This window comes from Cupressus sempervirens, chromosome 9, assembly GCF_028749045.1.
Source record: "Cupressus sempervirens isolate cs-2001-9-10 chromosome 9, ASM2874904v1, whole genome shotgun sequence".
Classification (NCBI taxonomy): domain Eukaryota; kingdom Viridiplantae; phylum Streptophyta; class Pinopsida; order Cupressales; family Cupressaceae; genus Cupressus; species Cupressus sempervirens.
The window spans coordinates 461,343,238-461,367,787 of NC_143126.1; positions in this window are offsets into that span (position 1 = coordinate 461,343,238).

Sequence of the window (24,550 nt, forward strand, 5' to 3'; positions counted from 1 at the left end):
TACTTTTAGGGCTATCCCAGATATAGCTTATAAATAGGATCCCTTTGGTGCATTATCCATGATACCACTACAAGTTTTAATGATTTAGGATGTTAGGAATTGTTACACATTCAAAGTTGGAAGCATAGGTAATATGGAAATCAGGGAAACATATGAAAAACTATGTGAAAATGGAGTATTGAAGGAAGAGTTTGAAGTTGTTGAGAAGAAAGGGTTAACTCGTACCCTAGGTTTCCCCAATTTATTCAAGATAGAGTGGATTAAAATTGGTTTGAGTAGAATTCATGATAACTTTGTATGGTTAGAAAATGGGCTAGTAAAAATCACTTAGAAGATTGTTTACAGATTAATAGGGTATCCAATTTTAGATCGACCAAAGACCATGAGAAGTGAATCAAAGGAAATAATTGAATAGAGAATAGGGGCTGTGTGGAATAAAAGAGGTATGACAATTGATACTATCACACATCCTCTAATAGCTTTTGTAGTAAGGGTCATAGCACACAAATTTCATCAATCTAGCATATTAAATAGTGTACCTTGCACTGTACTTGATATGAGTTACAAAATTGTGAAGAAGGATCATACTTATGATATTGCTGAGTTGCAGTTGCAACAATTGATTGAGAATTCGGAAGCTGTAAGGAAAACCAAGAGTGCACAGTATAAATTCAGATCTATTCTTGTATGTATTTTCTTTTATGTGTAGAATACATTCCCTATATTTGGAAAGGTTGCATGGAAGGTAAAAAAACCTATTGTAGTTCAAATAAGTGAATTCATTGAGCAAGTCGGTGAAAACTTTGAATCTGTCATGACAAGTTACTTTGAAGATTTCAAACAAACAATGAAGAAAAGACTAAGGATACCAATCTTACTAGTGGATAAACATTTTAATGATGTCTACTTCCTAGTTGATACTGATCTCACATATGTACAAGCATCAATTCCTAGGGTGAGATAGCTAAGGCCATTAGGATATGAAATAAATGTTGATGAGGCCTTTGCAACAATCACAACATTAATTGCAAAAGAAGTGGATAAGGAAGCCAAATAATTTGGAAATTATGACTTGGCCAAATCAAAAATCACTATGGAATTGAATACTGCTTTAGATCTACTTTTGCTACTTCTAATCTACTAAGCAACATTTCCTTAGTAAACTCCTTAGTGCAGGGTATAAGTAACTTAATCATCTAAGCAACTTGCTTGAATGGTGGTGTCAAATTTTCAAGATCTTCCACACAACCTCATCTTCTTCCTTGGTTGAACCATGTGACTTGATTCCTACAACAATATCTTAAATCCTACCAATATAGTTTCTTACAAATTCATCTTCCATCATTTTAGCATCTTGAAATGCACATATCTGATTTTGTAATCTTACTCTCTTTGTATGTGTATCACTTTCAAAAATAGATTCTAATGCTTTCCAAATTTCATGAGATGTTTGAAGTGTATTTACCTGATTGTATTAATTCTCTAGAAGAGCTGATAGTAGGGCTTCTCTAGCTCTCATGATGCACATAAACAAGTCTCTCTTTGCTTCAATGCATTCTTCAATCTTATCTTCTTTCAAAATCATCTTCTGACTCTTTGACAAGATCCAATAACCCAGACCCATGCATAGACGAGTCTTCATCTTCTCCTTCCAGCTGTCATAGTTGGCCTCATCAAATCTAGGACTATCCTTTCTGAAAAGATTCACCATCGATCTCCCAAAGTTGTTAAGATTATCCTTCAAGGACTTGACACTTTGATACTAAATGTTAGAATATACAATCCACCAATATAATTGAGAGGGGGGGGGGGGGGAGTGAATCAATTATCCACCTTATATCACAATTATCAACTTTACAAAAACTTATACATATGAGTAATATAATTAGAAACAACAACAAGATACTCATACATAATAACACTATATATGTTAACTAGGAAAACCCTTGATCAGATGGAAAACCCCGGTGGAGATGCTACCCACAAGATGATGTACTGATATAAATATTCTTTGTTAAAGGATTAGGAATCTATAAAAAAATTCAGTACATATCAGTTCCTATTAGGAGACTTCGAGTCCTTGTTAGGAGATTCCAAACCTGTTAAGAGTTGTGGAAGAAAGCTAGACCCATGCCCAAACAACTTCAAGGGAAAGACCAATGAACCTATTGTCCAAATGATCTCTGTATTATTCCTTGTAGAATAATAGAATTGAACAGTACTTCCTTCCTTTATCGTGTCAATCAGACCTCTTCTCCTTTTGACCTTGTAACTAGATCACAAATCTCACATCCAATAATCCCTTGGATCTCTTACTCACATTCAATAAACACTATGCTCCATTTCACACTTTGTGATTCATACAAAAATTACAACACATTACAAACAATGAAGACATCTTTCCTTTACACCATATCTTCAAAATAATTCCTTGAGTAAGCCTTGAGGCTTTCCCAGTTAATTATAACAAGATAATTGATTAATTACAATTACAATAACACTGTCATAAAAAATTCACATGTGCAATACTAGGGCCTGCGCACTTGTTGACATCACCAAAAGACTATCCTCTATCACCAGCTGACCACACATCTTTTCATTGCATCTCAGATGTAAGATAGTGAACAAACATCAGGAACTTCTTTCCTAATACTCTATTTCTATACTTCTCTTTGTAAATTAGGTACAACTTTCATACATCTTTGACTTACGTGCTACACATTGAACCACATCATCAGGACATTGTATTGAACATATCCATGTTTGCATATCACAAGACAAGAAAAACCTTGTCCGTACAACTACAATCTCTCTTTGTTACTTTGCTAGTCTTCACAGACTTACTGCTATGTTGACATTAATGACAAACACAATTATATGAATGCAACATGTCAATACTCTCCAATGCTTAGGATACTCCCCCAAAGTAGTATCATTCACATTCATGATAACACACAAAACCTAAGATATGGGTAAGCCCTTTCTTGGGAACAATCTTATGTTCATCCTTTGGTACTCCATTATCACACAACTAGTCATAAGATTCTCTCAACTCAAAATCTTTGACTTCTTCAATTTTTCATATAGACCAAGTTCTAATATCTTGAACTGTTAGGAACCTTTGGTGGAATTGATGATAGGGCACCAATTTCATCTTCTGTTGCTTCAAAATATGAACATTTCTTGAAATTAAGTGGGGGCATTGATTGTTCCTCACAATTTGTGCATTTCTCTCCTTTAACATTTGACTCATAGTTACAAACGATGCCATTTCAAACTAGGGTTTCAAAATGGGCTTTCTTTTAACAACCACAGAAAAAAAACTAGATCGATAAAAGTTTTACTTATTGAGTTCTATCAAATTTCTAATGGCACATAGTGATTTACTTTCTTTCTAGCTAAATTCACCTTCATCACCTCTATATTGCTTGTGCACATGGATTCACTTGGTAAAGTGAGAATGAATGCCCAAATTTGATATATACCTATAATTTTGCCAATTAGGTCTATAATAAGTGCATTTGTACTCTAGTAAGTGCATAACAATTGTCTTATCCTTTTATGTCTCTTTTCAAATACTCGGTCACCATCACTTTGCTCGATTAATACCAATTTGATTGACCAATACATTAGCTTGGTCATCATAAGTTCTTGGTCTATATTGCAATGCCTTGTCAACAAAGACTATATTATTGATGCTCGACACTTGATAGTAAAACATATTTCATGATCCAATACTTCTTTTAGATTTGTCTTAATGCATATTGATTCATGTTGATATGGAATTTTAACCATTTATTTTTTAGGAATTGAAGTATGATAGCTCATTAAGTATACAGTCCCTACATACCTCCTTTTGTTCACTTAGATGAGGTGTGATCACTTGATCCATTGGGTTGGGTGATCTCCTGTTTTCTTTCTCCACTGCTTCCAGCTTCTACTATCTCTTTCCATGTTTTCTTTACCTAAAATTTCCCTTTCCCTTTATTGTTTCCATTGATTAGTGTTGGTGCTCTGGTCTGATAGTTCTTACTAACATGCCCAACCTTAAGCCAAGTGAAATAAATTAGGTTTCCATTCAACCATTTATTGTAGTTACCTCTGAAATGTGTCTATATGCAATTCTCTGGAATGTTCCCATACTCTCCACAATAATGAAAATTATACCATGTGTTGTAATCCTAATTGTAATAGTTACCTTGCTTAGGTGCATGTGTTTTCTTTTTAGATGTCCAGTTAAATTTTTTCTTAGATCTATAGTCATGAGCTCTATGCCCATATTTATGAGAGTTATAACAATGTCCTTAAAATCTAGGTGTAGTAAGTGCATCGCTTTTCTTTGATTTTCATTCATATGCTTGGTGTCATAGCTTCTTTTAATTAAAATAGTTACCAGTAAACTTAGGTTAAGGGTTTTTCATTCTATTTTTTCCACTGCATATGTTGATAGTGTGTGCAAGTTTAACAAAATGATGACAAGAAGGTTTTCCTTTGGATTTTGCATTTCTTTTCTCTCCATTCTTCAATAACTCTCCTACCTTAGTAGATGAAGAGTGTTTGTCATGTCCTAGACCAAAAGTATCACTGGATGACCTTGGTGATCTCATTAGTTCTTCAAGTTATTCGAGAGCTTCACTTGGTTTGTTCATTCTTTCCAATATTTCTTTCTCAAATATTAACTCATTTCTTAGTTGGTCAGTTTGTAATTTAAGATTTGTGATCCCCATGTCCTTTCTATTCAACTCGTGATTTGTAATTAGCAACTAGTTCATCATGTCCAACTAAATATTTGTGAGCTTCTACACCTCAAATGATCTTTCTTCAAATTTGGCAACCATTTTTCTTTTTTCTTTCTTAGACATGCCTCTATCTTCTTCTTCCTTCATTTGTTTAGTCACTTCACATAATCTCACTGATTGAATTTCTTGTTCTCTCTTGAGTTCTTTGACTTCCTTGTTTAGAATGTTATTCTTCTCCAATAAATTTGTTATTATTGCATCACTATCATCAATATTCCCACTGTTAACAAATCCTTGTGTATCAACTTCCTTGTATTGTGTATCATTTTGTTGAATTGCCATAGCTTTCCTCTTCTTTAAGGATTTCCTTAATTTTTCATTTTCTCCTTCAAGTTCTTGAAATATTATCTAGATCTCAATCATATGGTTCTTAATAATTTTTCCCATCTTGTATTCCTTTATCTTTAAGATCCGACCCTCTTAAGTTGTTAGACTTATTCAAGAGAATTGGGCTTTAATACCAATTATTGTAAATATTAGTAGGAAGAAGATACTAAGAGGGGGAGGGGGTGAATCAGGATTTGTAATAATTTTTATTGATAAAACAATTCACACCTAATCCATCTCATGTTTCAAATCTTATACCATATACCTATAAACACATAATGCTGAAATGAAATCTATCTGACCATAACATCCATGAAAATCATCAACACATAACACAATAATTTTGTTTACCTAGAAAAACTTCAATATGAAGGTAAAAATGAGGTGGGGATGAAACCAACAAATATTCACTATTGTAGCAACAAAGTTAACCTATTAGGGTTACAATTTGATTATATTAGATGATCTACCCTATGAGGGGTCTACTATATTCAAAGTTTTAAAGACTATTAGGTCTTACCTTGTTAAAGGATTTTACACTTACAATACTCTTTTAGGAGATTTGAATAGGTGTGTTAGAACCACTCTATTAAGAGATTTTCCATGACTCAATCTATTAAAAATGACTTAGTACCTGACCCTTTAGTTTTCTCTTGAAAGATGATTACAGATTTTTGCTCTTCAAAATCCCAATGTGATCTCCTTATCTAATCTATTTTTTATGTCCTTAACTACTTTGGTTGCATTGTTTGAACTCGTCCACTCTATGGTTAGCTTGTTCCTTCACTTTGCTTCCATAGACATACACACTCGTCCTTTCTCACTTATACCTATCCTAGGTCCTACCCTTCTTAAATAGATAATCCCCAAAGGTTCTAGGTTAGGATCAACAATCCATATTTCAACCTTTTTCCATTTTCCATTTTGATTATCTGATTGGTTACTTTCCTTGCATAGGGATTAATACCATCTGACAAAAAACATAATTTCCTCCTTAATTATCTCTTCAATCTTTAAATGTCATGTAGAGTTCGGCTAGAAGGATTTACAAAAGTGTTTCTATAGTTAAAAACTCATATGTCAATACCGGTTTACTTGGCACTTGAATGTTTTAACGCTTGATCATAACTACCATTCATGATATCACTCAATCTTAACAAATTATGTCCACTTGACAATAACAAACTTTTTGCTTGCTTTGTCTCAACTTAATTACTTGGCTTATATTCTTGCTCAGTCTCAATTGAATTACTCAACTTATAAGCTTGCTCGATCTCAACTGGGTACTTGACAATCTTTTATTTTCTCAACATGTGTTGATAAATAAACAAGTCCTTTCATAGATCAACCTTCTTTGGATGTCTCAAATGCAGTCATGATTGTCCAACACTGCTTTGGAAATGACTAACTGTTACACACTAATAGGAAACTTAGGCTTAGAGATCAACACTAATATCATGAAAATGAAATAACTATGTCCATCCAAATGGTGACAACAACCAATTTCAAGTGGTAAGTCATAGTCCCTCTTTAGATTTAAATAATTTATGTGAGAACATTAGAAACAATGTTGATTTATCAAGTTTCTCTCACATTGAGTTTGACAATCTTGGGAAGATTAAGAAGAACCACGTTGAAGAGGCAGTATATTCCATGATGGCTACATTTAGAAAGGCTCCTCTGGAACTTGCCAAGTCCATACCTAAAATTTTATATGATAGAATTGAGCAAAAATGGCATTATTGTTTAGACACTAAAAAACAAATTAGGGAGACAATCATTGCTCAAGTTATGCTAGAACTTAGTAAGGCTGAAATGTCTAAAGCCATTAAGAAGTATGCTGCAAGATTTGTGCCAAAATATAGGGCATTCAAAATATTACAAAACAACTTAGAGGATGTTGTACATAAGTCCAAACAAATGTGGAAGTTAACATATGTAGTGTCAACATGAAGAGAAGCTAACTAGACACCTATTGAGGTAGGAGAAGATGAAAAAGATGATACTAAACAAGGCACAATTGAGGGAGGCATGAATATGAATATTGACAACTAGGCACTAGCTGAGGAAGAGCAGAAAACAAAATAGAGTGTAAACATTTAAATTGTCAAAGTAAAGGATGTTTCTAAGACTACTGCTCAGAACATCAAACCCCTTACAAAGGATCATTTGAAAAAGATACTTGTCTAGTCCACTCTCCAAACTAAACTATGTGACAACCCTATTCTGGTTAGTGTATATGAAATTCAAAATACAGAAACAATAACCATAGGGGAGGAAGTGAAAACACAAAATACACCTACAATCACTCCTCAAGTCACAAGTGTACAATCTTCACAACCTTTAGTGGTATATCAAAGGAAGAAGACAACAAGTTTAACTGTTAGTACACTTATGCAAGACACTCCACTCTCAGTGAATGTCCAAGAAACTAAAAAATATAAGGATGAGAATGTTGGAGAAGACAAGATAGAAACACCAAGAAATGATGGGACTCAATTCCAAATAGGTCAGGTAGATGCACTTGCACCTCCAACACAAGATCAGGGTGAAATTGGAACTACAGAGGCAAAAAAGGACAAGATTGAAGAGACAAGTTTGACACCCAAGCCAAAGGAGCTACTAGCTATTCAAGCACTAGTGACATTACCAGAATCAAATACTCCTTCCACTCAAGCTCTTCAAAAGCCAAACACACAAGCTATACCATTGCAATTCTAAAGGCCAAGTCCTAGCTCACCTAAGGAAGAAGAGGTAACTACTTATGGAGATGTTAGCCTAGATGAAGAGATTGTATTGCCTAAATTTGATTATGTAGCAATCAAAATTGAGTAGATGGGTATATTACAAGAAGCCCTAACAAAGAAGAAAAATCAAGAACTACTCAGAAGGGAGCATAGGAAGAAGCAAGCTTTGATTGACATCAAAGAGATTTTCCTAGATGCATTTAGTCTGCCAACTCCAGATGAAACCAAGTCCATCATTGAAAAATTAACCAATGTAGTAGAAAGTGTTCGTGACACAGACCTAGATACTAATGTAAAATTACTAGAATGGTCTAAAATAAAGTTTCAAAACAAGGTAAATGAGAAGATATAATATGATATTGCACTAACACAAGTTGAGATAGCAACCATGATAGATAGTGTGAGGAAGGTACTAGAGAATATTTTCTCTTTGTACACCAAACTGTGTAATCCTACACTTTTCACACAAGAAGTAAGGAATCACATCCTAAGTTTGGAGACCCATATGCAGACATCCAATGCTACTTTGTCCAAGTCTCCAACTCAAAATGAGAAACATTTCATATACCTATTGCAATCCCAGAGTCAGTTAGCATAATTACAAGTAGATGAAGCCAACATAAGGGCTAAATTGATTAGCATCCAGTCAAGTTAACTCTTAATATTATACCTAAGGTCCATAAATATTTTTTGGACAACTACACTATTAGTGTATAAACCCATTGACATCAGTGTCAAAAAGGGGGAGTAAGAGCAATGGAGGAGCAATGAGCAAGCAAGCTGAGAAAAGAAGATAGTTATACTCAAAGGGGGAGTAACACCAAGAGTAAGAGAAAAACAAGATGCAAATATTAATTCAGATAGGCATAGAGAAATAGTAATAGTTGATGCAAATCTACTCAACAGGAGAAATATTTTGATACAAAATACATAAAAAAGACTGAACATTCAACTCAAGGAGAGTTATGAAATTTTGAGGTATAAGTCATGTATTGCAAAATTTTGAAATTTTGTATACAAGCCAAATAAATATCTATGTTTTTCTTGTAAGAATAAGATCATTAATGCATGACAAAGTGTTTTTGACACTCATGTCAAAGGGGGAGATTGTTGATCTTAGATTGGTTTTGACAAGTGAGTGTCTATACACTTAATTCATTTACTTAGTTCATGTTGAACAAGTAAAATATGTCAAGCACAACATGTAACTTTGAGCATGCCAAGTAAATAGTGAGTGTCAAGTCATTCAAGTGTTGTGCAGATAGTATGTGCCAAGTGATTTAGTTTCCAAGAAAGTAGTGCATGTCAGGTGGCAACATTAAAGTCATAGTTAGTGTTGAGCACCAAGGACTTTAGATGCTAAGTAACACAATTTTGACATAGTTGTTTGGATTGGCACAAACTACTATGTAAACCATTTTTGAGTCAACTTAAAGATTCATTTACAATCTTTTGTTGATAAGGATGAATCTTAAGTGGGAATCCCTATGTATTAAATGCATCCAATCAGGTAAAGGGAAGGTTTAAGCGGCAATATGGGTGAATCACAACCATTGATTCATACCCAACCCTAAGTCACCTAAGTCTTCTTAAGGAGGAAAAACCCTCAACTTTTTATGAATGATCAAAGAGAGAGAAGGAGCGTTTGCATGCACAAATGGGACATTCATGGTGACCAAGGTATTATGATTTGAGTTACATTGAAGAATCAGTTAAAGAAGAACATAGGAAGGAAAAAATGAATAGTAGAGAGAAATTTGATAAAAAAAGATCAAGTATGTTAGCAATAAGGTGTCTCAACCTTGGATAATTCCTATTTTTATTATTTATTTTGTAAATGCATTTTTTTTCAAATAATGTAATTAAGTGTGAGTGTATATGTCTAGTTGGCACGTTGATGCGTCACTCCACTTGCATGTGTCGACATCTTGAATTGTGTGTAAGGAAATCATGACTGAAACAATTATGACAAATTCTTATGATGCATAAGAACTATTTTTGGAAGATTTAATTGTGTGTAAGGAAATCATGACTGAAATGGTTATGACGGATTCCTATGATGCATAAGAGCTATCTTTGGAAGATGCCCTAAAAATGGAAAGCACATTATATAAGCATTCTTAGGACTATAGATAGTTGAGTGTGAGTAGTGTATTGTTGGTTGCTACTGGATAAGTCTTTCATGTCTTGAAAGAGCTTGCACTATAAGTGTGTTGTAACCTTTGAGTTGAAGATAATACATTGTGCAGGTTTTGGAGGGGTGGGGTTATTTTACTAAAAGATTTTTCCCCACCGGCATATCTTTGTGTTTATGTGTTATTATTTCTCTATCTATTTTTTGTATTCATGGTTGGCTGCAATATTATTATTTACATAATATTGAATTTGAAATTGTAAGATTTAAAAGAATTTGCACAATACTTTCTTTAAGAGATTAGTGTAGCAAGTTATTTTTGCACCTGAGTTTCCTTACAAGTGGTATTAGAGCTTGATCAACTTTTGATCCTAGTTCTTAGGTAGGGTTTTTTGAGCTAATATCAAGTTTAGTGGGAGTTTTGTGTAGAGCATTCTAAATCTTATTTGTAGATTGTGATGGCTACTTCATCATACAGAAAAATGGAGGTGAAAAAATTTAATGGCAATAATTTTGAGTTGTGGAAACTCAAGATGGAAGACTTGCTTAAAGATCAAGGTCTAAGGGAGGGGACTTCACTTGATGTGAGACCTACAACAATATCTCAAGTAGATTGGGATCTCAAGGATCAAAAAGCTAAGGGTCTCATTAGACTCTGTCTAGTTGATTCAGTTCTCTTGAATGTTCTTGATGAGAAGACTGCAAACAGTTTGTGGACATGGCTTGGGTCTGTGTATCAGGCCAAATCTCTGGTGAACAAGTTGTTCCTAAGAAAGAGGTTGTATTCTCTAAGAAAGGAGGAAGGAGGATCTGTTATAGATCATCTAAATGCTCTTAATTTACTGATTACATACTTGACATCATCTAGTGTCAAGATAGAGGAGGAGGATCGATGTATGACCCTATTATATTCCTTGCCAAATTAATGGGACCATCTTGTGATGGCTCTTGGAAGTACTTTAGTCACTTTTAGAATGTATGATATGGTGTCTTCATTGTTATCTGAGGAGACAAGGATAAATTCATCAGATTTAGCTAAGGAAGCTCTTCTTGTTCACATTAGATCCAATGATAGAAGCAAGAAAAATGACAAGTCTAGAAAGCATAGATCCGATTCCCATGGAAAATCAAAGACTCCTAGAAATTATTAGACAAAATGTTGGAATTGTGATAAGACTAGGTACTTTCGTAAAGAATATAAAGAGCCAAAGAAGAAGAAGGCCTTAGATTTAGGTTTAGAAAAATATTAAGAAGATGATGATGCTGTCATTGCAGCCTTGGTAGTGCATGCATCTGATGATGTGTGGTTGATAGACTCGAGTGATTCTTTCCACATGACCTCTTGTCAAAGCTAGTTCTCAAAGTATGAAGTTTTTGATGGTGAAAAGGTGTACTTGGGTGATGATTCTCACCTAAAAATAGCTAGACGAGGATGTGTCACTATCAGATTCCCTAATTGATGAGTAAAGGGGATCAACAAGGTAATGCACATCCCTGGTTTGGCATGAAACCTATTATCTGTAATTATGTTGAATGATGTACATGTGCAAGTTGTTTTTTCTAAAGATGGATTCAAGATGACGAGAGGAGCTATGGTGCTTGCTAAGGGTACTAGGAGAGGTACTCTATTTCAGCTTGATGTATGCATTTCTTAGTGCAATAGTTCTTCTATTTCAAAGAAGAGAACAACTATCATTACATCCCCACCATCTGAACAAGTAGTAAAGAAGACTATGGTTATTGGCTCTAATGGAAGTGCATCATGTCTAACTAAGGGTGCAAACACATTGGAAGGAAAACTTCCTGCAGAAAAGACAATGTTGTTGCATATGAGATTTGGCCACATTGGTGAGAAAGGTCTCAAAACCCTAAAGAACAAGAACCTCATTGAGGGTTTAAATGATGGTAATCTCAAGTTTGACTTATGTGAACATTTTGTCTATGGTAAACAAAATCATGTTCATTACTCCAATTCTCACAAATCTTCTGATGTTTTGGATCTTATTCACTCTGATGTATTTGGTCCTGTAAAAGTTCCTTCAATCTCCAAGTTTGTATTTTTTGTATCTTTCATAGATGATTATAGTAGAAGGACATGGATTTATTTCCTAAAAAGTAAGACACAAGTCTTTAGTTAGTTCAAGGAATTTAAAGCCCTTGTAGAGAATCAGATTAGAAAGAAGATTAAGTATGTGAGAATTGATAATGGTGGTGATTTTTACTCAATAGAGTTTAAATAATTCTGTAAAGAACAAGGTATCGAGAGGCATAAGACAACTCCTTATACCCCACAACAAAATGCAGTTATAGAAAGAATGAACATGACACTGATGTAGAAGGCTAGGAGTATGCTTAGTGAAGCTGGTCTTGAACAATAGTTTTGGGTTGAAGCTGTGGCCATTGCTTGTTATCTGGTTAACAGATCTCCATCATCAGCTCTTGTTGGTAAGACACCCATGGAGGTGTGTTCTGGTAAGCAGCCTTCAATTAGACATCTTTGTGTTTTTGGTTGTGAAGATTATGCACTTGTTCCGAACGAGAAAAGATCTAAGTTGGAAAACAAAACTGTCAAATGTATTTTCATTAGATATGGTGTTGGTATGAAAGGATACAAGCTTTGGGACCCTATGACTAGTAAGGTGTTGTATAGTAGAAATGTTATTTTTAGAGAGCTAACATCTTCTTCTATTGTGCAATAACCAAATGAAAAAGAAAATAAGGAAGATATTGTTTAGTTGCCTCCTACCCCTAAGAAGATTGAATAGAAAGACCATGTTGGGTCTAATGATGAGGAGAGCTCTAGTAGCTCTGATAGTTTAGGAGAAGAGGAAGAAAAACCTCAATCACAACCCTTGAGGAGATCCACAAGAGTAAGAAAGCAGCCAAAAAGGTTTGATTATTCTATGTTAGATTCCAATTGCACTTTTGCTTTGATTACTAACACTGATGAGCCTAGATCTATGAAAGAGGCTTTGGATATGGAAGATGTAGGTTCCTGGATTGAGGCCATGGATAATGAGATGGATTTATTAGATAAAAAAAAAACTTAGGACCTTGTACATTTGCCTAAAGGATGAAAACCTATTGGTAGAAAATGGATGTTCAAGAAGAAATTCTGTGTAGATGGTAGTGTTGAAAGTACAAAGCTAGATTGGTTGCGAAGGGGTATTCACAGGTAGAGGGAATAGATTATGGTGAATTATTCTCTCTTGTTGCAAAGTTGACATCCATTAGATTTCTATTATCTCTTGCTGTATCATATGATTTAGAGATAGAACAGATGGATGTGAAGACAAATTTCCTTCATGGTGATTTGGAGGAAGAGATTTATATGTCACAGCCTGAGCACTATATTGTTAAAGGTAAAGAATCTTTGGTTTGCAGATTAAAGAAGTCTTTATATGGTTTGAAACAATCTCCTAGGATGTGGTAGCTTACGTTTGATGCCTTTGTGTTGTCAATTGGATCTGTAAGATTAAAATCAGATCATTGTGTTTATTTTACATTTGAAATGATCGCCTTCTTATTATTGCATTATATGTTGGTGATATGTTGCTATTTGGGAAGGGTAAGGGTATGATTTCTGATTTTGAATCTCAGTTGTTAGCATAGTTCAAGATGAAAGATCTTGGGGCAAAAAGGTACATTGTGGGTATAGAAATTAGTAGAGATAGGTCTAACAAAAAACTTTGGTTGAGTGAGAGTATGTGAAGTCTATGTTGGAAAGGTTTAGCATGGTAGATTGTAGACCATTATGTGTTCCTATTTCTATGGGAACAAAGTTATCTATAGATGATTGTCCAAAATATCTTAGTGAGATGGAGGACATGAGTAGAGTACCTTATGCTAGTGTAGTTGGCAGTCTTATGTATGCTATGGTCTGTACTAGATTAGACATTATCCAAGTAGTGGGAGTTCTGAGCCAGTTTATGGCTAATCATAGAAGTGAATATTTAGATATTTGAGGGGTACATCGGATTACTCCATTTTTTTTTATCATGGTAACTCTTCTTGAGCTCCGCATTCAGTTTGTATTTGTGGATTCAGATTGGACAAGTGATATTAATAGTAGGAGATCCACCAATCCTTATGTGTTCACTATGTTTGGTAGTGCCATCAGTTGGATGAGTAAGTGAAAACCTGTGGTTTCTTTTTCCACTACAGAAGTTGAGTACATGGCTACTACTCATGCTTGTAAGGAAGCCATTTGGCTTAGGAGATTGTGTTATGATATTGATGTTGATGTAAGATAGATTACTAGTTATTGTGATAGTCAAAGTGCTATTTTCCTTGCAAAGAATCCAACTTTCCATGCTAGAACAAAGCACATTCATGTGCAATTTCACTTTGTGAGAGATATGGTGGAAGATGAAAAGGTAAATTTGGAGAAGGTAGATACTATAAAGAATGTTATAGATGCATTAATGAAACCAATAGGCACAAAGAAGTTCAGATGTGTTTGGAATCTATGGGTCTTTCGATCAATAGCAGTTAGTTCTTGTCATGTTCCAGTTGCTCTTACAAGGTGTTCGACAAGTGGGAGAATGTTAGGAATAAGGTGTCTCAACCTTGGATAATTTCTATTCTTATTATTTGTTTTGTAAATGTATTTTTTTGCAAATAATGTAATTAAGTGTGAGTGTACATGTCTAGTTGGCATGTTGATGTGTAAGTCCACTTGCATGTGTTGGCATCTTGAATTGTGTGTAAAGAGATGATGATTGAAACAGTTATGATATATTCCTATGATGCATAAGAGCTATCTTTGGAATATTTAATTATGTGTAAGGAAATCATGACTAAAATGGTTATGATAGATTCCTATGATTCGTAAGAACTATTTTTGGAAGATTTAATTGTGTGTAAGAAAATCATGACTGAAATGGTTATGATGGATTCCTATGACACGTAAGAGTTGTCTTTGGAAGATGTCGAAATAGAGAAAACCAAAAAAACTTGTGTCCTTTTGAATGCAAGTCAACCTTGACCCAGATAGAGGGGCACAATCTTACCCCAAGGCACAATTGTGCCCCCAAAAAGTTGACCTTGACCTACACTGCTCTAACAAAAATTTTGTTTGCAGATCTCGCAAGTTCAACAAAAAGGGTATCCAAGTCTGTAGTTTAAGTCATTGTTCCACACCTATATCTATAAGAAAAAGGGTTTTGTTGTTTAGATGGGGGGTTTTCCTTGGTCAAACCCTAGTTTGGAATCAATCTTGAAATGTAATTGAAATTTCAATATGAATAAACAAAGTAAATGGAACTATTCACCTTAATTATATTGAAATTCTTGTGGAGGATTTGAATAGTTAAATCCACAAGTACAGATACTCCAAATGAATGTAGAAATATATGTAGGATCTCTCAAATCAATGGCATTAGATCTTTAACACAAATCTTGAATGGATCTTTGCATAGAAAAAGGCTTAGAAGAATGTGGATGGAGCAATCTTCAACAAGAGGGCTCCATAGAGATTGAATCTTTCAATGGGTAACAATGGACCTCCTTGATGAATTGGATGCTTGAATGCTTGAATGCTTGATAGATAGTAGATCTTCACTTTATAGAATAATCATTTTTCCTATATCTCTTGTGTGCATAAATTTCATAATATGTGGATTCATGTGCAAGATAATGGTTCATAGTAAGTGGATGATAAAATGAGGGAAGAAGGCTTCCTTAAATAGAGATCTAGAGCACAAACTTCTAGAGAAGGCCTAGATGGGAGAATTAAATCCCAATTAACTCTAACCCCTAGAAATTGACTTAGATTAAATGTAATTTAAGAGTGTATCATTCTAAAACTCGAAACAGTCAACCTAGAAGCGAGAAAATGAAACTTTCTAAAGCCTGATATCCCCAAACTCCTAAGAATTAAAAAATGAACTTGGGGTCAAAAATGAGATCGCGCCTACCCTAGGTCAAGATTGAGGTCATTCTTGACCTAGGCTAGGGTCGAGTTTGACCTGGACCTAAAAGGTCATCCTTGACCCAAAAAGTCAAAGTCCTCAATTTCATAGAGAAAGCTTTTAGAAATAGACTGGAAATAGAGAGAGAGAGAGAGAGAGAGAGAGAGAGAGAGAGAGAGAGAGAGAGAGAGAGAGAGAGAGAGAGAATCAAAATAGGGGAAAATAGCTAGATCCATGCAAAGACCTATTGAAGGCACTTGACATGAACCCATACCACTTCCTCAAAGGGCTAAATACTCTTAACATTGAAGTTCTTCCATTTTAAGATGGTACGTTTAGCCCCCACTTTAGCAAGAGTATGGACTTGATGAAAACTCTTGGTAAAGTAGATCATAATGAAAAGATAATCTTATTAAAATTGAAGGGACAAAGAAATCCTCAAGCCCCTAGAGACTCAAGTCTTTATCAACTCCAAGATAAAAAATAAGAGAGACATCTCTAGAAAAAGAGAAAAGGAAAAAGAGAGTGTGATTACCTCGTCCAATGAGAACTTATGTCTCATTGTGAACCACATAAGGAAACTATGCAATCAGAATGATGGAATTGAATTGCCTAGTGAATGTGGCTACTCACTAGTCAACCCATCAAGGATATACTCTTAATAATATTCTATTCTATAAGAGTAAAACCAAAAAGGAAAAAGAGATCCAATCTTAAGGACACCTTTGACCTTAAGGGATCAAAAATATATTTGAAACTAGAGGGATCAAGAGATCCTAAAATATAAATCCATGTTTTAAGGATTAGTCACTGATCCAGAAAGGGAGAAAAGGTATCTTGAAAAATAATATATATGTATTGACAAGTGTGTGGATGCAATAGGTGAGTAGAGTGTATGCTCCCACATTAAATTCATTGCTAACACTTTAACAAGAGCAATGGATTTAACAGAAACATAAAAAACTCCATTGATTACTTTTCCAATATGAGATGCCCCAAATGAAGACAAGTCAAGGGAAATACCACATAAACATATAGAGAACACAAAAGGTATCTACCTATTGTGGGGTTAGTATGATCATAAGATTTTATATATATATATATATATATATATATATATATATATATATATATATATATATATATATATGATATTATTGCAAATGAATTGACATCATTTCCCAAAGAAAGTAGAACTACAATCACAAAGGAGGAAAGATCACATAAGAGATATGAAGAAGAAACTTTTTGGACCATGACCTAGAGACCAAAAAGAATCAGTGCTACCAAGTCACAAATCCAAGCATATTACACAAGGAAACATGTACAAACAATAGCACGAGTACAACATAACATGGAATAACATATGTAAGAATATAGATACATATAGAGGATTAGTACAATAGGGTGGATTCTTTTATCACCTTGCACCAACAAAGCAACAAAGATCGTATAAATGAATCTAACAATATTTAGTAAACATATCATAGGAGAAACACAAAACAATAGACAAACACACAAAAGGCTACCATGAAGGACTATCCAATCAAGCATGCTGCCTACTCTCCCCATCTCATTGTACATCATTTAGGGAATGTCAATAACTTGCAAGAGGGACTATATCAAATATAGTAGGAATGATAGCCAATTCCAAACAAGGATCCTCTTGAGAATCACAATGTTTGATACTAGGTGTAAGTGTCAATTGTGAGGAAAGTATATTAGGTAAATCAATGTCAATGTCAATAGTTTCATATTCATATTTAACATCATCAACATCAGCAATAGTATCTTCTTCATCTAGATTAATCAAAAGACAATCTAAGATATGAATAGAATCATCAGAATCATGCATTTTAACATCATTATTAGTATTAACTTATTCTAACACATCATGCATAGTTGTATCCAAAGAAGGTAAAGATTTAGGAGATTTAGCTTGAGCACAATGCTTCTTAAAACATTCATTAGTAGATCAATTATGTCTTTTATTTTTTGAAATGTATTAAGAACTCAAAGGAACAATTACTAGATCCTTCACAGGTTCTATAGGAGGATTATCAATAGACTAACAAGCAACAAGAGGAGCTTGATTAATAGTTGTAGAACCGATAGATAATGGAGGTATTGAAGGTGTAGGAAAAAGTCCATGATTAAGATACATTGGAGGTAAACTTAACTCAAGAATCTTACAATAATTATAGGCTTGATATGAGTGGAAAAGATGACCAAGATGAGAAGTACATGAATGAGGTAATGAAGGCCAAAAGAAATCAAGTGCAGCACAATCTTTGGGCCTAGAAGTATGATATGAACTATGATTAACCCTATTCTCTTCATCATCATAAACAAATCTAAGAAATTTATGTATAGGTGAAGCAACAACACGCATGGAAAACCATGCTTAAGTTGAAACTGATTAGAAGTAGGAACAACAACAAAGGTAGTGTTCACAATTTTTCCACAAAGTTCAACGGGTAAATCAATAGAACCAAATAATGGATAAAGAAAACCATTACAAGTTTGAATCCATACATCCAATGTATCATAAAAATCACATTGTAAACCTTTCATAAAAAGATTTTCTTTTGTAATCACATTGACTAAGAGTTAGGATCAACTAGACAACCATAAGTGGGTATTTGAGCAATCTTAGCATAAATATAAAGGGGACCATCAGGAGCTTTAATAGTCTCAGAATCATTAAAGGTAATCAAAAGTTCATGAGGTCATTTTTTCTTAGTTTTTTGTCAAGGTTTGGGTTGAGGCTTCAATTTAGGCTTAGGTTTTAGTTGAGGTTGGATTGAAACTTGAGATTGAAGCTGAGGTTGAGGTGGAGATATAGATTGAACCACATGCTCCACTTGATTAATAACATGATTATGATCATCCATATTCAAATTATACATAATATCCATAGAAGATGGCTAAGAAATAGTATTAGTATCATGTGTAGGTAAAGGTTTCATATAGACTTGAAGATTTTGATTAGGAAGAGAAACAAATTTATTCCCACTACCATCAAAATTATCAATAGATAAAGTATTAGAATCAATTAATTCTTGAACCTTATGTTTTAAAGAATAACATTTCTCGATATCATGGCCATTCTGACAATGCTATTGACAAAAAGCTTTAGAATAAAAACATTTAGATGCCATCGTAGTAGGTAAAAGAGGTCAAATAGGAGGTAAAGTAATCATATTAGCAGTTAACAACCTATTGCTAATAGAATGTAAAGATTCAGAAACAAGAGTAAACGTATGATTTAATCAAAAAGCAATGGATGCAGAAATGGCATTGTGGGATGCAATAACAACTTGATCAGCAACTGCATTTTCTTTTTTATTTATCTCGACATAGTTGTTGAATTTTTGAACTTTATTCAGATTTAGAGTAGCATCACTTTTATCAATAGGAACAGGAGCCATTGGAGTGTTACTCTGAAATTGGCTCCCTTGTAATTGATAATGATGAATCACTGCACAAAGTTGTTGAAAAGAGGTAAATTTAGTAAGCAAAATCTTATCTCTAATATCCTTTTACAAATTTGAAATAAACATATGTTGAATATCAATATCAGGAACACGATAGGAAATCTGAGCATGCAAATTCTTAAATCTACCAATAAATTTAGTCAATTTTTCCTTAGAGCTTTGTTTACAATGAATTAAACTAGTTAAAGACACATACAAGCCAATGTTATTTTGAAATTGTTGAATAAAAGCATTGGAAAGTTGAGGAAATAAAGTAATAGAATAAGGATCAAGGAACAAAACCAATATAAAGCATTGGCACAAAAAGTTTGAGAAAACAAATTAGCTAAAATCTTCTGATCATTAGTATAATCACTACAAAGGATTTAAAATATTTTAACATGATGAACATGGTCTCCCTTACCATTGTAATTCTCAAGACGAGACATATTAGCTTGTTGAGGAATGGTAGTATGAATGATATCTTGATACAGAGGACTTCCCATGTCACAAGTAGGAATACTAAACTTGTTTTAAGGTAGAAAATTGTTGTAAAGATGACATAGTTTGAGCCAAACCGATAATTGTTGAATCATTAGAAGAAATAGAAGAACTAGAAACATTAGAAATGCTAGGTAAAGTGTATGAAGCTATAGGAATAGAAGACATAACTAGAGGAACACTAGGAACTACAACTGGCAAAGGATTACAATAAGTAAAAGGAACATTATGATAAGAAGGTTGTGATGTAGGAAGGGACACAAGAGGAACACTCATAGAGGGAACTATCATAGTCACCAAAGAAGGAGTATATGTAGGAACACTAGGGAAAGGAATAGAAGAAGGTTCTACGCAAGTGACATGAGGAAACAAACCTAAATCTTGACCTTCTCGAGCTAAAGGATTAACATTAGAATGTAAAAAGTGTGTAATACCATGCAAGAGATTAACACCTTGATCACTATCATGAAGAAATTTATTAAGAGCCTCTATAGCTTGAATTGAATCTTGATAATGGTTTTCTTGAAGAAGCCAATTACCCATTTTATCAAGTCCATTTGAAAGTTTTTGGACTTGTTCAGGAGGAACTCATACAACATCATCCTCATCATGAGATGAGTAAGAAGAATTTTAATCCATAATAGGATTAGAATTAGGAAGAATCAAATTCTCATCTAGGATCTTAAGGAAAGGAGAAGAAGACTCAGACTCAAAGATAAACATAAGTCTATGACTTCATCTAACTAGAAGAGTAGAAGTAGGAATAGAAGAAATAAAGCTCATAAACCAATGAAATGTAAATGAACTAATTGAACTAATATAAGAAAACATAAAGCATAAATATTTTTGTAATTTGAAAGAGATTTTGCAATTTTTTAAATTTTAAAATGCAAGAGCATAAACAAAATCTAATCTTAATGCAAGAAAATACCTAAAAAATATGAAATGAAATATAACATTGCAAAATACAATAGGGCATCTAATTCCACAAAAGAAAAGAGGGTAAGCATGTTAGGTTCACCAAAATGAATAGGGGAAAAGTAGGACCTATCCTTAACCCGAATTCCCAAAAGGAATAATCCAAATTGATTAACCACAATGAAGTGATCAATGCACAAATGGATCATGCAATGGAGAATAGGGAGAAAGGAGAAGATCCTATAATATTGGTTATGAAAAAGTAAGTACTTGAAATCTGAAATGAATAGATGAAAAATACTAACCTTAAAGTAGGGCAAATCTAGAATATGTTGATTTCTGATGTCTGTGTACAATTTTGGAGATTTTTGCAACTTGTTCTAGACTAGAAGTGTTGAGACAGAGAAAACTAAAAAAATTTTGTCCTTTTGAATGCAGGTTGACCTTGACCTAGATAGAGGGGCACAATCTTACCCTAGGGTAAAATTGTGTCTCAAAAATTCAACCTTGACCTGCACTGCTCTAACAATTTTTTTTTTGTAGATCCCACAAGTTCGATGAAAAGGGTATCCAAATCTACACTTTAATTCACTATTCCACAACTATATCTGCAAGAAAAAGGGTTTTGTTGTTTGGATGGGGGTTTGCCTTGGTCAAACCCTCGTTTGGAATAAACCTTGAAATGTAAATGAAATTGCAATATGAATTAACGAAGTAAATAGAACTATTCACCTTGCGCATATTGAAATCCTTGTGGAGGATTTGAATCCTTGAATCCACAAGTATGGATGCTCCAAATGAATGTAGAAATGTATGTAGGATGTCTCAAATTAACGACATTAGATCTTCAACACCAATCTTGAATGGATATTTGCATAGAAAAAGGCTTGGAAGAATATGGATGGACAAATCTTCAACAAGAGGGCTCCATAGAGATTGAATCCTTCAATGGCTAACAGTGGACCTCCTTGATCAGTTGGATGATTGAACACTCAAATACTTGAATGCTTGATAGATAGTAGATCTTCACTTCATAGAATAATTTTTTTTCTAATATCTTTTGTGTGTATAAATTTCATAATAGGTGGATAGATGCCCAAGATAATGGTTCATAGTAAGTGAATGATAAAATGAGGGAAGAAGGCTTCTTTATATACAGATCTAGGGCACAAACTTCTAGAGAAGGTCAACATGGGAGAATCAAATCCTAATTAAACCTAAACCCTAGAAATGGCCCTAGATCAAATGTAATTTAAGAGTGTACCATTCTGAACCCAAAATAGCCAACCCAGAAGCAGTAAAATGAAACTTTCCAAAGCTTGATATCCTGAAACTCCTAGAAATTAAAAAATGGACCTGAGTTTAGGGATGAGGTTGACCCTACCCTAGGTCAGGATCGATGTCATCCTTGACCTAAGTTAGGGTCAAGGTTGACCTTGACGTAAAAGGTCATTCTTGATGCATAAATTCCAACTCCCCAGTTTCACAGAGGAAGTTGTCAGGAATAAGCTAGAAACAAAGAGAAAAGTAGAACACGGGGAAAATAGCTAGATCCATGCAAAGACCTATTCAAGCTACTTGACATGACCCTAGACCACTTACATGAAGGGAAAAATACTCTTAACATGGAAGTGCTTCCATTTTAAGATGATACAATAGTATGGGCATCATTGTCCTCGTCATCCACTATATAGTCCATTACTATTCTAAATATTAATCCCATCTCATTTTTTTCCTTTAGCATTGACTATGGTACAATAATAGCTACATAAGTCTCACCATTATAAAGATTTTAATGTTGATCTTAGATTGGTTTTGACAAGTGAGTGTCAACACACTTAAGTTATTCACTTAGTTCATGCCAAACTAGTAATACATGCCGAGCACAACATGTAACTATTAGACCATGTTGAGTTGCAATGAGTTCTGAGTCACTTATATGCCAAGTCACACAAGTGCCAAGTCACACAAGTGCCAAGTCACACAAGTGCCAAGTCACACAAGTGCCAAGTAGATAGACCATGCCAAGTGATTCAAGAGCTGAGTAAACAGTGGATGCTGAGTAATGTAGGTGTCGAGTTAGAGCAAAAATACAGTGCATGTCGAGCATCAGAGACTTCATATGCCAAGTAACACAGTTTTGACATATTTGTTTGTAATGGCACAAACAACTATGTAAACCATTTTAAAGCCAACTTAAGGATAGATTATGATTTTTTGGACATAAGTACAAATCTATATGTAGATTCCTATGTAATTACATATAGCCAATTAGAAATTGGGAAGGATTAAGTGACAAAATGGATGAATCTCAATCGTAGGTTCATACCTATCCCTAAGCCACCTAAGTCTTCTTAAGGAGGAAAAAGCCCTAATTCTTGATGGAAAATTAATTAAATTGGATGAGCCAACAAGAAAGTTTGTAGAGCATTCAAGGTGACTTAGAAGTAAAAGTGAATTACAGAATCAATTAGAGAAGAACAAAGTATAGAGAAAAGGATACAACATTGAGACATTTGATCAAGAAGGACCAATTAGATATTGTGTAGAGGTGATTTGTAACCAGGCAAGCAAGTTCCAACCATAGGATCTATGTTGAGACATTTTAAAAGGTGATTTCAATAAAATCTCTTAAGCATAGTAGTCCTAATAGGCTATATGAAATCCTTTAACAAGGTGCTTACTTAATTGTAAGTTGAAGTCCTCTAACAAGTCACACTTCTAATAGGGTGTTGAAACCCTCTAACAAGGTGACGCCTTTAATAGGGTAGACCTTTCATAGGGTAGATCATGTTTCATGGTCAAATCATTTTAACCTTCATTGGATACACTATATTGTTGTAGTAGTGAATATTTGTGGGTGTCATCCCCACCCTAGTTTTACCTTCTCACTTGGAGGGTTTTTGGGTAATCATATCTAGTGTTATGTGTGTGATTTCTTGCATGTTTACATGATTTAGATGTATGTGCTTTACATGTTGTTTCAATTTATCTATTGAATGAATGAGATGAATGTGTTGTGAAAGTTTTATGGGTTCAAGTTTCAACTATTGACTCACCCCCCTGTCAAAAGTTTACCTTTCCTATTCTAATTCCAACAATTGGTAGCAGAGCTTTGTTCTCAAAAGGAAAAACTTTGCAGCTTTGAGGAAAGATCTTGAAATGGAAGTCTACAAATTGGGCAAGACTATTGAGAAACAAGAGATTGAAATACATCTTATACTACATCAATTGAATGAAGCTAGAGAAGCTTTAAAGAGTTCCTTGAAGAGAAGGAAATAAATTTCTATTTTGGAGAATGACACACACTAAAAAGAGATAGACACTACTAAGATATTTGCAGATGAAAACTCAAATGAATTTGATGCAGCAGTTGTAGATCTAATGGAAAAGAACAAAATCCAAGTTGAGGAAATCAGAAATCTCAAGTTAGAACAAGAATCACAAGCCATACTAGTATGTGAAGTGGTTGAACAAAATAAAAAAGCCATAGAAGAAAAAACCATGATTGAAGAAGACAAAAGAGTTTTGGTCAACAGACTAGAAGAAAAGTCAATACAACTAACCAAGATTTCTAACATGCAATTGGATACTCTAAGTCAAATGATGAATGCTCATCATGAGTTAAATGTGAAGGACATTGAGATAACTACACTAAAGCTGTAGAATGAAAAATTGAAGAGTGAACTCAAGAGAATAAAGAATTTTTTTTGAAAGTTTCAACAAGCCAAATGAA